Raw genomic sequence first — 15,049 nt, 5'->3', positions numbered from 1 at the left:
AGATCCCCACTGGAGCTGAAGTCTGTACCTGCAACGGGGAAGGTCAATATTTGGGGCCAACACAAGAATCACGAAATGTTAGGGAAGGCCCATGATGAGGTGTGGAGACATAGGCTGCAGTCTCTTCCTTAATGCACCCAGGGCGGCATGGCGTAGGAAGTAGGAGTTCCGTAGACCTGGATTGTATCCTCAACCTTGATCTCACTAGGTTTCTAACTTGGGGTAAGTTATTTTACCTCATGGTGGCTTGGTTTTATCAGCTGTAAAGTTGGCTGGTGTGAGGCTTGAGTGAAATGATATGTGTAATGCAACTAGTACAGCGCCTGACATGTAGGCAGTGTGTGATAAACAGTATTTGCTGGTTTTTTGTTTGTTTGTTTTTTTGTTTTTTTGCGGTACGCGGGCCTCTCACTGCTGTGGCCTCTTCCGTTGTGGAGCAACAGGCTCTGGACGCACAGGCTCAGCGGCCATGGCTCACGGGCCCAGCTGCTCCGCGGCATGTGGGATCTTCCCGGACGGAGGCACGAACCCGTGTCCCCTGCATTGGCAGGCGGACTCTCAACCACTGCGCCACCACAGAAGCCCTGTTGTTATTTTTGAATTGCCATTTGATAAGACCATTTCCACTTGCTGTTAATCAGCAAGGCTTCCCCTCCCCATTGTCCAGCTTCTACGAAGAGAAGGGGACCCCCCTCCATGTCTCCTGACATCACACCACCCACTTCTCCAACGTGCCTGCCCAAGTCCCCCAGTGGAAAGGAGGGCAGGCAGGTGTCCAGTCGGGTGTGGCTCAAAGTGGCCCTTCACCTGTGTGAAATTTCTTTCACATCTCAGCTTTAATTTAAACATTTTGGCCAATTTTGTATTTTACTCCATGAAATGTGTTAATAGATTGTCTTATACATTTGTTCCCCCATCATCTATGAGTAACACCGAGGCTTCGAGAAGACAAGTGTTCACCCTGAACACATGAAGACTCTCAAACCAACATGATTTCTGCCTTTGGGCACATCAGCAGATCGGGGGCGGGGGGGGAGGCCCAGGTTAGACCATCACGGATGACTTCACAAAGAGGCCTTCACAGAGGCCTGAGCTGGCCGAACATGGCTTGGACATGAGGAAAGAGGGAAGAAGGTAACGAGCAAAGGTCTGGAGGTGGAGAATACAAATGAAACACTCAAAGAACCACAAAGAAACTTTGTTCCAGAAACCAGGAACCAGGGTTCTTTCTTAAATGAAAGTCACTAATCTTTGTGTCTTGTTCCAGTAAAACCTGACCCCACAGGAGCCAGATCTGCGTCGCAAGGCCATCAGTCACCTTCAGCAGCCACGAGGTCTCTTCTCACTCTCCTCCCTCACTCCCTACACATTTGCCATCTGGACAGGAGGCCCCATGCAAGCATGGCTGGTGCCAGGCCTTGCTCACATGCCTCCCTCAGGACTTACAGTCATTAAGAAAGTTCTCATAATGAGCACTTTGGCCTCAAAGCACCCAGCCTTCCCTGCCCTCTCACAGCCAGCCTTCAGGTTCCGCCCTCCCCTGTCCCAGGCCTGGCACCTTCTCATGGTGGGAATGGTCCTGGATTCCCTCCCTCTCTCCTTCTTTCTCTGGGCAGCTTCCTTCCTGGAAGTGTTAACAAGGGGTAGGCCAAGGGGGCGTGAATCATGGTGCTCAATCAGTTCTGCTACACAAAGCATGAGCTGCCTCAGCACGTGGAGCTAACTTGCTTTTTATCACCAGAACACTCCCATTTTTCTCTCCAGTGTTAGCCAGCTTCCTCCATATTCAAGGAGAGACATCACAGAAGCAGAGCAAGGTACATTCAAATGGGGGATCGAACAGTGGCCCCCTCCCACTGGCACATTCACCACCAAGGAACAAGGTCCAAAGAAAGCTGCCTTGGGACTCCCTGGTACAGGATGGTGCCCCTTGGAGCTCACCGGGTCCTAAGAGTTATTTTATGAGGTTTATTCAGCATCTTGAAATGACAATCCGTGCCTCTGGGGCCTGGCTGCAAGGAAGATGAGGCAAGGGGACTTCTTTTTCTGTATCCAAAGCAGGCAGCTGTGTCCCTGCAGATGCGTTCTGTCTCTTCACTTGTTGAGCATATCATAGGTATCAGTGACTACTTGGATGAAAGATTTATTGGTTTCCAGCCAACATGTTTTTAGATGTTTAGTCCTTTTCCACACAGAAACCAACATGGGGAACATCAGCATAGGAGGACTCTTTAATTTGGAGAGACAGAAGTTGTTATAGGGCAGCACACAATGGCATGATGGCCTTGGCAGGAGGAGGAAATCTCGAAAACAAGCTTAGGCATTTTTTTTTTTTTTTTTTTTTTTGGCAGTACGCGGGCCTCTCACTGTTGTAGCCTCTCCCGTTGCAGAGCACAGGCTCCGGACGCGCAGGCTCAGCGGCCATGGCTCACGGGCCCAGCCGCTCCGCGGCATGTGGGATCTTCCCGTTCCGGGGCACGAACCTGTGTCCCCTGCATCGGCAGGCAGACTCTCAACCACTGCGCCACGAGGGAAGCCCCAAGCTTAGGCTTTTTAATCCAAATTCGAACCCAGCTCCTCAGTTGTAAAAAGGGGATGATGCTGCCTAAATAAGTGGTACACTGTGAAACAATTTAGCCAGAACGGACACTTGGCAAAGGGTTTAATACATCGTAAATCCCAACCATGATCGTTTACTTCTTCCTCGCTTTGGTCATCAAATTCAAGCTGGTACGGTGGACCCTTTGGAAGAGAAAGACGTGTACCTTTTAGACAGTGGAAGCCAACTTCTGAAATTCATTCTTTCTAGATGCAGCTCTGATGGCAAATACAAAGAGTTCACTGGAGAATTGGGACGTATCATGAACGCTGGATGCTCTGCCTTTTGAGGATGTGGAAGAGGTTCCTCGTGGTCCCCGCACCAGACCATGCCCGGGTGTCTCAGCGGTCACGAGATTCCAGGCTGGACAGAACCTGAGTGCTGATACCATGGAGGCCTTTCTTGGGCTCTGACTTTCTTTGTCTCACTCTGGCCTGCTAATGGCACAGTGCCTGAGCTTAAAGACAACAGGTGGCCAAGAGTGGCTTCAAAAGTCTCCTTAGGGCTTTGGGAAGGGACGTGGAGATGCTTGGAAGAGGTACAGCAGAGCAGACCCCATGGAATCACTGCCTTCTGTCAGTTAGGTGAGTCATGGTGGATGGCACTAAGGTGCCTTGTGTCCCCTCTGGGCTTGTCCCCTGCTTGAGGCCTTCTGACCCTGGACAGCGAGTCTCAGCTCTTCCGATCCTTTCTCCACTCTGGTCAAGGCTAGATGCTGCCCTGACAGACAGTTAGGAGCCTCCAGCCACATGGATGTGATGACCTGACCACAGCTCCAACAGGGTTTACTTTCCCAGGCTAAACTGGACAGAATTTGTTCAGTATCTGTTTAGCTCAGACAACCCCACTGAACTTCAAGAACAAGTCAAAAGACCAATGAAGTTTTTGCAAAACGGGTTTTGTTTTGTTTTACTGCTGCAATGAGAGGGCAAGAACTAAACCTCAAACCTCTTTCTTTGCGAGGTTACCTTTATTTAAATCACACCTTTTTTTCCAGGAAGCTAGTAAACAAACAGAATGTGTCCCAGAGGTAGGCGCGGAGGAGTAATGATGTAAAACGTCAAAGTGATCTGCCCGATCACACGGCACGGGCACACCAAGGGGAAGGAGAGGCTGCTCTGGGACTTAGTTTCCTAAACCTCTAGTTCACAATTCTCTCTGGCAGTGGTCTGTATTTTTTGTTTAAAACTTTTCCAAATTTGCTCTCCAAATTTCAGCCCCAGACAAGGCTGTACTGGTCTTGGAGGTGAAGCTCAGCCATGTCAACTGAAAGGCCTCCTGCTGTCAGATTCTACCTGGCTGGCCCCTAAGACCCTTGCTTCTGGCTTCCCACTGCAGCTGTGGTGCCATCACCAGCCGGAGTGTCCCCAGCCACATGTTCTCTGCTTCTGCTCCTGTTCCCAGATGGCCAGGATGGCTGGAGCCCATGTTACGGCCACGCATGTTGGACGGAGCCAGGTTTCCATCTTCAGTTTGCTTCTCAATGCTGCTCATGCCCTATTATTCATTACTGTTTGACTTTCTACCCCATTTCCTGCCTGCCTCCAATTTCCAAGCCATCCCACTCTTACATCACCTCCATCCCCAGTCCCACTCTCAGCCCATGATCTCATCGGTTCCTTCCTCAAGAGGCTGCCAGTACTCTCACCCCCACCCTTGCCTTTATCTCGGGCCCATCACCCCTCCTTCTTGCTGCTTTCTAAAGTCAATCCCTCCACCCCTTTCTGCTCCCACCTGCCCCGATCGTACTCCATCAGAGAGACCCCTCTCTGATATCTTTTCAATCTCTCCCTTCTTACTAATTCCTCATTAAATATTGTTCAAGGGCGCATCACCGCCCCCCCCAAATCTTTCCTTTCACATTATCACTGTGAAATTTCTTTAAATTCACTTTTGCTGCCTCTACTTCCCACCCCCTTTTTACTTAGACTGTTCTCCCAGAGGTAACCATCGTCTTCTTCATTGCTTTATTGAACCCAAACAGCCCAGCATCTCCCCTGCTGGGGCCTCCTTGAAGCATCAGAAATGTGTTCCAGCTCTTCTCAAAGCTCTCCTCCCTTTTCCTCTTGGCTCTTCTCCTACTCCCCCTGCTGTTCCCTCTTGTCCGTTGCATTGGCACCTCTCAGTGTGGATGTTCCTATCCTATTTTGGTCCATTTCTCCCTCTGCTGTCCCTTGGATATTGCCTCATGAAAGTCACTGCCAAGAATTCCAGCTCGGCATATCCAACTGGAACGGATGTGTTTTTTCTCTCCCTCCCCACAAACCACTTCTCTCAGAGTTCTGTGTCTGTCATGGCCGTGGGCATCCTCCCAGGCACCCCAAAAATAGCAAACGACTTGCTGGTGCTTCCCTTGCTCCCATGACATCTCGTGGTTGACCTCTGCAGGGTCCCCAGCACCCGTTCCCCCTCTCCAGAAACACCGCCAGTGTCTTGCAGCCCTCCTCCTCTGTGACCTGGGCTACTGAGATAACCTTTGGTCCCCCTGCCTCCACTGTCTTCCCTCCTCAGCCTGCTCTTTTTTATGGCTCACAGGGTCTATAATGAACACACAGATGGGGTCACATCACCACCCCCTCACCCACTCACCCCCTTCTCAAGGCTCCAACATCTTTAAGAGGTGACTGTGGTTTGCAAAATAAAGCATGGCTTCTGTAGCCTGCTGACCACAGTTCTCAATATGGCCTCTGATCAACTTCAATTCCATTTCCCACCACCCTTTCCACCCCCACCGACACCCACCCCCAGCCCACAGACACTTGTCTTATTCTCCTTTCATTTGAGACCACTTATCATCCTCTAGATACAACTTTTACTTTCATACCTCCATGTTATGCCGTGTCTTTCATGCTTATGCTGGTTCCTTACCCTGGAACATCATTCTCTCCTTTTGAAATCCTCCCCATATTTTCAGTCTCATCTCCTCCATGAAGCTTTCTTTTCTTCCTCCTGGCACAGCTCTCTGCTTCCTCCCCTGAAGTCACATAGCATTTTGTTTGTATCTCCATTAAAGCACTTGACAGACCTAGCAACACGGCTTGCACACAGTGAGAATTTACTCTTTGCTGAATGCACAAGTGAATGAATGAGTAAAGTGTTCCAGTGTTGTATGGGGTAAAAAGTATAATCACTTGAGTGGTAGAGGACAGTGCTCTCACAGTATTTATACCTTAGTTTCATCAGGATCCCAGCTCAGACTCAGCCAAGTCCCACGTGAACAGCCCTCCAGCTTCACTTCCCCACTACCTTTCCATTCTTCCTTCTGGGGCATGGGCCTCTCCTCTGTACCTTTACCCTGGATTATATTAAGTCTCTACCTCTTCCATAAGTCTGCTGGCAGTCCTTTCATCAAGGGACTTTCTGCTTCTTCCCAGGGCCACTGTGAAGGTGTCTGCTGGCTGTGACACCAGTCACCCCACTGCTTTGCCCTCACTCCTTCAAAGAGTTCCCCTCCTGCGGTTCAGATGCTGGTAAACTTGGATGCTTTTTCTTTCACCCTCTCATGACGGGCTTTGCCTTGCCCATCACTGACATCGTAGTGAAGATCTGAGTCCCTATGTTTCCCTGCCAAAGACTTCTGCAGTGAAGCCTCTTATGAAGTGCAAGTTTTGTCCCCTATTAAAGGCAATTCTCACCTTTGGAAAGGGGCAGGGGAGCTCTGAGATGCTGAGATCCTTCCTCATGCTCCCAAAATCTGCAAGCAGCCATCTCCTCTATCTTCCACTGCAGCAAATTCAGGGAGGCCAGGACCACACAGAAACCCTTCCCCTGAACAGTGTCCTAGCATGCGGCAAGAGGAAGCCATGCTGGGGTGGGACAGCTTGTAATTCTGGCCTGCCCCAAGGGTGAGTCAGCATTCCTACAGGCGGGCCCTGGCTCCTCTCCCCCGAGTCTGGAGGGAAGATGCCAGCAGCACACCTGTGGGCAGCCCCTGAGCCAAAGACCCCGTGGCTCTCCATCTGCGCATGTCCCACACGGCAGTGGGCCTGGTACATCCTTCCCGGCATTTGATGAGGGGGCCTAGGAGGCTCCAGAGGAGCAGCCGCCGCCCTGGGAAGCCGTCCCTCTAGTGGTCAGATGAAACACCGACCTTCCAGGGAAGGGACAGGGCCTCGGGTTGTGAGTCCATCGCCTGTACCTGCACGGGCCTGAGAGCGCTGAAGGCTCCCGTCCCCAGGCGGTGGGTGTAAACGGAGCCAGCCAAGGCCACCGCCGCCATCCAGGTTTCCCTGCACGAACCCTCCTACAAGCGCAAGGCTGGAAGGCCGCCTCCTTTGCCATGGCTTGAAATGGTTTGCACCGACGGAGTCCAGAGATGTAATAACCGTTCTCTATTTTCTATGAGAAGATTTATTCAAAAATAAATTTAGCTAAGGGGAAAAAGTTAAAAAAAAAAAAAAAAGGAAAACAGAGGGACAGATTTTCTTGTTGACCGGCTGCCAGGGATTGAAACGTTGAGGCAGCCAGTCCCTTCGGAGGAGACAGCTGTAACATTTCACGGTGTAAAGTCAGCGAATTTCCACCAGCCCGCCTGCCAGAGACCACAAAATGGTTTCAAACAACGGCTCGCTTCATGCTATTTGTGTGTGTGTGTGTGTGTGTGTGCGAGTCCGCGTGTGTTTGAGAAAAAGGCGAGGGTGGGAGCAGGGGGCGGTGGGCAGAGAGGGAGCTAAAAAGTGTCCTCCCGCGGCCGGCCGAGTGGACAGGGGCGCGGGAGCCGATTAATGAAAATGTTTCGCTGGCACGAGGGGTTAGGTTGCCCCACTGCAAAATTGCTTGCAGATTTGAAAACAGCATGTTTCATTTCAAACTCATTCTCTTGCCATACATTAGCACTTGTCAATGTAACCATTAAGCACAGGCAGTGCAGAAATTTAATTACAAAACCATTTATTTTATTGAAAGAAAAATAAACCCAAGCTACCTCAAATGCATTAGGTAGGTTCAAAACATGTTCAGCTGATAACACCCAAGGGTAGGGAGGCTGCTGCGGGAATAAATGCGTCTTTCATGTGCGGTGGGGACTCGATATTAGAAACAGCTGCCTATAGGTCGCTCTTTATTTAAGTTCAATTATGAATTAAAAAACAACTGATATAATGAAGGGACTTTTTATATCTGAAGTTACTCAGCTGTGGTATTCATTCTTCTCGTCCCATTTTTGCCTCCCTTTTTGGGCGTTTGAATTAAAAATGTTAATTAGGCAAATGGAACTTTTTGTTGAATGGGTCTCCCTCCTCCCCACCTCCATCTCAGGCTTGTCTTTTGTTCTCCTAATCGTGGAAGAACGCAAGGCCTGTGGTATTAAAGGAAGTCACAAAAATGTGCTAAACACATCAAAAAGTCTCCAATCTGTGTCTTATTTATGTCTTCTTCCCCTCTCCCCCATGTGTGTCTTCTGTACTGTTGGAAAGCCGGCAGCGTACGGCTCTCTGGTGAAATAATAGATTTGGGTCAAGCCGTGGGCTGATGTCATGCTGGAGACGGCCTCTCTTAGCACTAATGAGCTGCCAATAACGCGTCTGTTTTACTATTCTGCTGGAAAGGGGAAAAAAGAGTTATAACCTTAGCGGTTTGGACTGACTTGTCAATTTAAAGTGCTTTTTTTTTCTTTTTTTCTTTCCTGTCTGAGATATCTACCCACAATTTCTTACAGACATCTCCCGCAGTCCACTCAGAGGAGGAATCTGGAAAGCGAAGATTTTTTTTTTTCTTTCCCTAGTGAGAATACGAATCTCTAAAATTTCAAGGAGGCATCATTTGTCTGGCAGGAAGTGGGGAGCAGGATGTAGATCCCACAGAGGGGGCTCTGGGACTGAAAGTTCAATTTTAGCTCTTGGGACTAAACTTTTGCACGGTAGCGGACCAGTGACACTGAGACAGCGATGGGTTTACATGTGTCATTGTTTCCCACGGTGAGACCTAAGGAGGACGTCCTGGGCTGTTTCAGAAGGGCCTCCAGACCTCCCTTGCCTCTTGCAGGACCACTGTTGATGCTCTCTGCGGGGGGGGGGGATGAGCATCTTTGTCCAAACTGCGCTGAAACCTGCCAGGAGCAAAGCCTGAGCAGGCATGCTGTCCTGGCGTCTTGGAAATTATACCCGCTCCCTCGCCTGGATGGGCACCTCTCCTCAGACCCAAATGCTCTGCTCTGTGCTTAACACGTGCTCTCCATGCCAAATACCCAGGGAGCCTCAGGCAAGAAAAACATTCAGAAATAGAGAAACTCACCACTCCAGGTAGCAAACCTTTTACCAGTAGGTTTAGATAATCGCTTGTTTGGGAAGGAGGAAAGGGGGCAGAAGAAAACAGGATGAGGAAGTTGGAGGTGGGCGGGGGCAGGTGTTTGTGTCCCACTTTAATATTCTGAGAGAACTGGAATCGAAACTGAGGCCTGTAAATCAAGGAAGCCCCAGAGTAGAGTGGTCCTCCATCCTGTTATCACATGTGCACCCAGCAGAGAAAATAGCAAAACACTACAAACATTCGCTGATGGGGTCAAGAAGGTGATGCCCCGTTCTGACCCAGCCGAGGAGAGATGCTCATATTCCATGACTGTGTGTGAGAAAGAACAAGGAGGAAAAGGGAGATGATGGGGAGAGAGGGCTGACTGGCTAATGCACTGTTACTGAAAGAAGTTCCACTGGGAATACTGCTGCAGACTTTCTGAACATCACATCACACTCAATAAAAGCACATGCCAACACCACGTGCTCCTGCTTATGTCTCTCCCTGTCCAGTGCTTGGGATGGATGAAGTTGCTTCCGTTGGTTCCCAACTCTTGTTAAGTGTGCAATTTCTAATTAAGTGATGTTTCCTGGCCTGGGTTGTAGGCAGGAGAGTTCCAAAAATGTATCCTAGTTTTAGAAACAGCAATGGTTTTTAAAATGAAGCAACTCAGTGGATTCTTCAAGAATGATTTCTTTTCTCTTATTCCTGCTGTCTTTGGGAATAAGAAGTAAACTCCTAGGAAACAGAAGAGGTTCCCTCTCCTAGGAGTTGAGCTGGCAAAGCAGAGGGAGCAAGCAAGCTCTTCAAAATCATCCTGTGGCTTAGAAGCAAGAACTGGGGAAAGTGAAATGAGCTTCAATCCACAGTAGCCTTCTGGGCAGTGTGAATGGATAAAGAAAATGTGGTGTATATATACACAATGGAATATTATTCAGCCATAAAAAGGAAGGAAGTTCTGCCATTTGCTACACATGGATGAATCTGGAGGGTTTTATGCTAAGTGAAATAAGCCAGACAGAGAAAGACAAATACTGTATGGTATCACTTATATGTGGAATGTAAAAAACAAAAACAAAAAAAAACAAACTGATTTCACAGAAACAGAGAATAGAATCATGATTTCCAGGAGCTGGGAGAGGAGGGAGAAGTGTGATAATATAGGTCAAAGGGTACACATCTTCAGTTATAAGAAGAATAAGTTCTCAGGAGCTAATGTACAGCATGGTGACTATAGTTAATAATATGATATTAAATACTTGAAAGTTGCTGAGAGTAGGTCTTAAGCATTCTCACCACAAAAAAAGAGTTAACTGTGTTAACTATGTGAGATGATAGGTATGTTAATTGTCTTTATCTTGATAATCATTCTATAATGTATATGTATATCAAATCATCATTGTATACTTTAAATATATACAATTAAAATTGTCAATTTTTCCTCAAACTAGTTTAAAAATAAATTTTAAAAAGGGATAAACTTAAAGTATAATGGTCAATAATAATCACATATGTGCACATGTGTAAGAATAGAGGCTCAAGATACATGAAGCAAAAAATGACAGAATAAAAGAAATAGAAAAATTTACAATTATAACAGGATATTTTAACACTTCTTTCTGCAACTGATAGACCCACCAGACAAAAAATTCAGTAAAGACCTAGAGGTTCAGAACAACTTACTGATATTTATATAATACTACACCCAACAAATGAAGGACATTATTTTCAGCTGTACAAGTTCATCAAGAGAGACCACATCTAGGCTAAAAAAAAAGTCCTAATAAGATAAAAAGATTGAATTAATAGTAGTGTGTATCCTCTAATCACAATGTAATTAAATTAGGAATCAATAAAAATAAGATACCTTGGAAAAACCCAAACATTAGGAAATTAAACACACACTTCTAAACAACCCATGGGCGCAAGAAGAAATCAGAGAGATATAAGAAAATATCTAAAATGTAATGATGGTAACAATACAACAAAACTTGTGAGATGTAGCTAAAGGAGTGCTTAGAGGGAATTTTACGGATTTAAATGCTTATATTCAAAAAGAAAAAAGGTCTAAAATCAGCGACTGAAGATTCCACTTGAACCTAAAGTAAACCAAAGTATAGCCTACCGTCCAAATCCATGGATATGGAACCCAAGGAGATGGTGGGCCAACTGTACTAGACCGTTTTATATAAGGGACTTGAGCATCCATGAATTTTGGTATCTGAGGGGGTCCTGCAACCAATCCCCTGCAGATATACTGAGGGATGACTGTAGAAGAAACAACAAATATGAGAGTGGAAATGAATGTAATAAGAAGCATACAAGTGGGCTTCCCTGGTGGCACAGTGGTTGAGTCCACCTGCTGGTGCAGGGGACACGGGTTCGTGCCCCAGTCCGGGAGGATCCCAAATGCCGCGGAGCGGCTGGGCCCGTGAGCCATGGCCATTGAGCCTGCACGTCCGGAGCCTGTGCTCCGCGACGAGAGAGGCCACAGTGGTGAGAGGCCCATGTGCCACAAAGGAAAAAAAAAAAAAAAAAAGAAGCATACAAGCAATAAAAATAATCAGCAAACCCCAAAGTTGTCTCTTTGTAAAGAACAAAAAAAATTGATAAGTTTTATTAGACTGCTTGAGAAAGAGAGCACAAATTATCAATATCAGAAATGAAAAGGGATTATAACAACAGATGTTACAGACATTAAAATAATAAAAAGAGAATATGAGAATGTTTTAAAGGAATGTTTAAAGAATGTTTTAAAGAAATTATATCAATAATTTCTACAAAATAGAGGAAATAAAAAATTTCTTTAAAACTCTAAATCCCTAACGTTTACACAGATGAAACAGAAGAGCTGAATTCTGGGCACAGGTGATTTCACTGGTAAATTCTAACAAACATTCAAAGAAGAAAAAAGCTCAAACTTACACAAACTCTTTCAGAAAACAGAGGAGGATGGGGTACAATTCTCAACTTGTTTTATGATGCTATCAAAACTTTAATACTAAAACCTGTCAAATGCATATATAAAAGAGGTTAATATCCCTTATGAACATAAATGTAAAAATTCTTAACAAAATATTAGCAGATTAAACCCAACAATATCTAAAAAAGAATAATATGTCATGACCAACTAGGGTTCATCCCAGGAAGGCAAAGTTGATTTAATATTCAAAAATTAATCAATATAATCCACCACATTAACAGGTTAGAGGAGAAAAATAATATGACCACTTTGATAAATGCACAGAAAGCAGCTGAAAAAATGTAGCATGTATTTATGATAAAAACTTTCAGCAATCTAAAGAATAGAGAGGAACTTTTTCAGTATGATCAAGGGTATAAAGATGAAATACTGAACACTTTCCCAGTAAGTCTGAGAACAGGCAAGGATGCCTACTTTCATAACTTCTGTTCAACATCATACTGGTGGTGCCAGCCATTGCAACAAGGCAATAAAAAGAAGTAAATGGTTTAAACATCAAAAACGAAGCAAAACAAACTCTCTATTTGCAGATGGCATGATTTCTTAGGTAGAAAATTCTAAAGAATCTACAAAACTATTACTAAAACTATAAATGGATTTAACAAGGTTGCATGTTATAAAGTTAATATACAAATTAATTTTGTTTTTACATACTAATAGCAAACAATTAGCAAATGAAATTGAAAAAAGTTAATTTACAAGAGTGACAAATATACTCAGAAATAAATTTAACAAAAGATATGTGAGACCTATACACTGAAAACTACAGAATATTTCTGAGAGAAATTAAAACATAAATATATGGAGAAATGTACTATGTTCATGAATTAGGAGAATCCATTCCTTGTTGTAAAGATATTAATTCTTTCCAAATTTATCTATAGATCCAATGCAAAATTCCAGCAACCTGTTTTGTAGCAATTAACAAGTCAATTATAAAATTTATGTCAAACTAGAACCCACCTAGGATTGCCAAGGTATTTTTTATAAAGAAGAACAAAGTCTGTAGTCCTCTACTACCTGGTTTCAAGGCTTGCCATAAAGCTACTGAAATCAAAACAGTGTGGTATTGGCCAAAGGACAGACATGGAGATCAATCGAACAGAATAGAGAGTTCAAAAATAGACCCACAGGGGCTTCCCTGGTGGCGCAGTGGTTGAGAGTCCGCCTGCCGATGCAGGAGACACGGGTTCGTGCCCCGGTCTGGGAAGATCCCACACGCCGCGGAGCGGCTAGGCCCGTGAGCCATGGCCGCTGGGCCTGCGCGTCCGGAGCCTGTGCTCCGCAACGGGAGAGGCCACAACAGTGAGAGGCCTGCGTACCACAAAAAAAAAAAAAAAAAAAAAATAGACCCACAGATGTATTGTCAGTAATTTTTCACAAAAGTGGAAATGCAATTCAAAGGAGAAAGGATGGTCTTTTTGATAAATGGTACTGGAACGATTACACATCCATAGGTCAAAAAGGAAAAAAAAAGGTAAGAACAGAAAGAAAAAGAAAAGAAAGAACCTCTCTGTACTCTCCACACCTTGTAGCATATTCAAAACTAAAAGTGGATCATAGATCTGAATATAAAACCTTAGATTATATAACGTCTAGAAGGAAAAAAATTTTATGACCTTGGCAAAGATTTCTTAGATACATCAAAAAAAATCATAAAAAGAGAAATTTGATTTTATCCAAATTAAGCAGGAAATAAAGTATTATTTTATTAATAGTTGGAAAATTGAGTCTTGCACCAGGTCCCAAAGCTAGCAAATGGCAGAGCCTAGAAATGAACTCAGGGCAGTCTGACTCCAGAATCTACATTTTTGTGCTCAGAAACAACTCCATTCACAAGATACAATGCAGGGAGCATAGACTTCAACAGCACAGCTGTGCCTCTGGGCTAATAGACCAAGACTACATCCCCAATTCCCACCCTGAAACTGGGGAGGCCTGAGTGCTTGAGCTTTAACAACACTGAATGAGCTTTCAGCAAACCTGGCAATGCTTCATCGCAAAAGAAAAATGTTATGACGGAGGTTAGAACTGGGCTGTCCTCCCTGAAGATTTGGTAGCTCAATCTTACTGACTTGTTATTGCTTAAAACAAGGGCCATCCATGTGACTGGTGTCACCCCAGAGGCTGTGCTGGAGAGAATTCCGCCCCTCAGTCAGGGCTTGTACAGGGAGGGGTGGGTAGGTTTCGGGGCTGAAATCCCATTGTGGGCCCTCACTCACTGGACCTGCCCCTGCCTCTTTCTTTCCTGCAGTGCCTAACTCAGGACTAGGCACATGGTAGATTTCAATAAAGATATTGCTTGACAGGTGGTCTGGAGATGCTATTATTCACATTAGGGATTTATTTGTAGTTCCAAACTCCAGACTTAGACCATTAGATTATTTTCTCTGTGTTCTATAGAGTGTCACATATAAATCCCTTTAAAGTTCAGACTCAAATCTAGTAGGTCTGAGGTGGGGCCCGAGATTCTGCATTTCTAACAAGCTTCCAAGTATTGATACTGATGCTGTCCATGGACCACACTGAGACTATCAAGGATAGAGAACACAAATGCCAGAAATAGTTTCTCTCTTCCCTTTTTTTTTTTTTTGCGGTACACGGGCCTCTCACTGCTGTGGCCTCTCCCGTTACGGAGCACAGGCTCCGGACGCGCAGGCTCAGCGGCCATGGTACGGGCCCAGCCGCTCCGTGGCATGTGGGATCTTCCTGGACCGGGGCACGAACCCGTTTCCCCTGCATCGGCAGGCAGACTCTCAACCACAGCACCACCAGGGAAGCCCTTCCCTTTCAACCAAGAGAGAGTTCAACATGAATAATCATTTTCCTCCAGGAAGGAAAGGCTCAATTAGTTGATTTCAATTCGTTTTGTGCATTCATTTATTTTTAAAGGATGGATTAAGAATATACTATGTTTGTGTTACAGCTACCAGACCAGATGGAGAGCTGTGAGTGCCAGGGCAGGCTCATAGGATGGTGCCCTTCAAACACATTTGGGCATATGTATTTAGAGGCCATACCAGCCTTCCCTGGTGATGGGGGAAATGTAACTCAGCCTCCCTACTGTCTTTCCAATCAGCTGGACTCTGGTTCACACTTGCAAACTCCTTAGAAAAGAAGTGTAGCAACTATCCACTGAATGCCTCCGAGTGTCTCTTCCAGCCACACTTTCCTTCTTTCCATGAGACAGATCAAAGTGTGCGCTACCTGCCCTCACACTCTCTCTGAGAAGAACCCTG

Source organism: Mesoplodon bidens, assembly GCF_964165515.1.
Source record: "Mesoplodon bidens genome assembly, chromosome: 14".
NCBI classification, from domain to species: Eukaryota; Metazoa; Chordata; class Mammalia; order Artiodactyla; family Ziphiidae; genus Mesoplodon; species Mesoplodon bidens.
The sequence above is the reverse complement of the archived record's forward strand: the minus strand, read 5'-3'. Positions refer to the sequence as shown.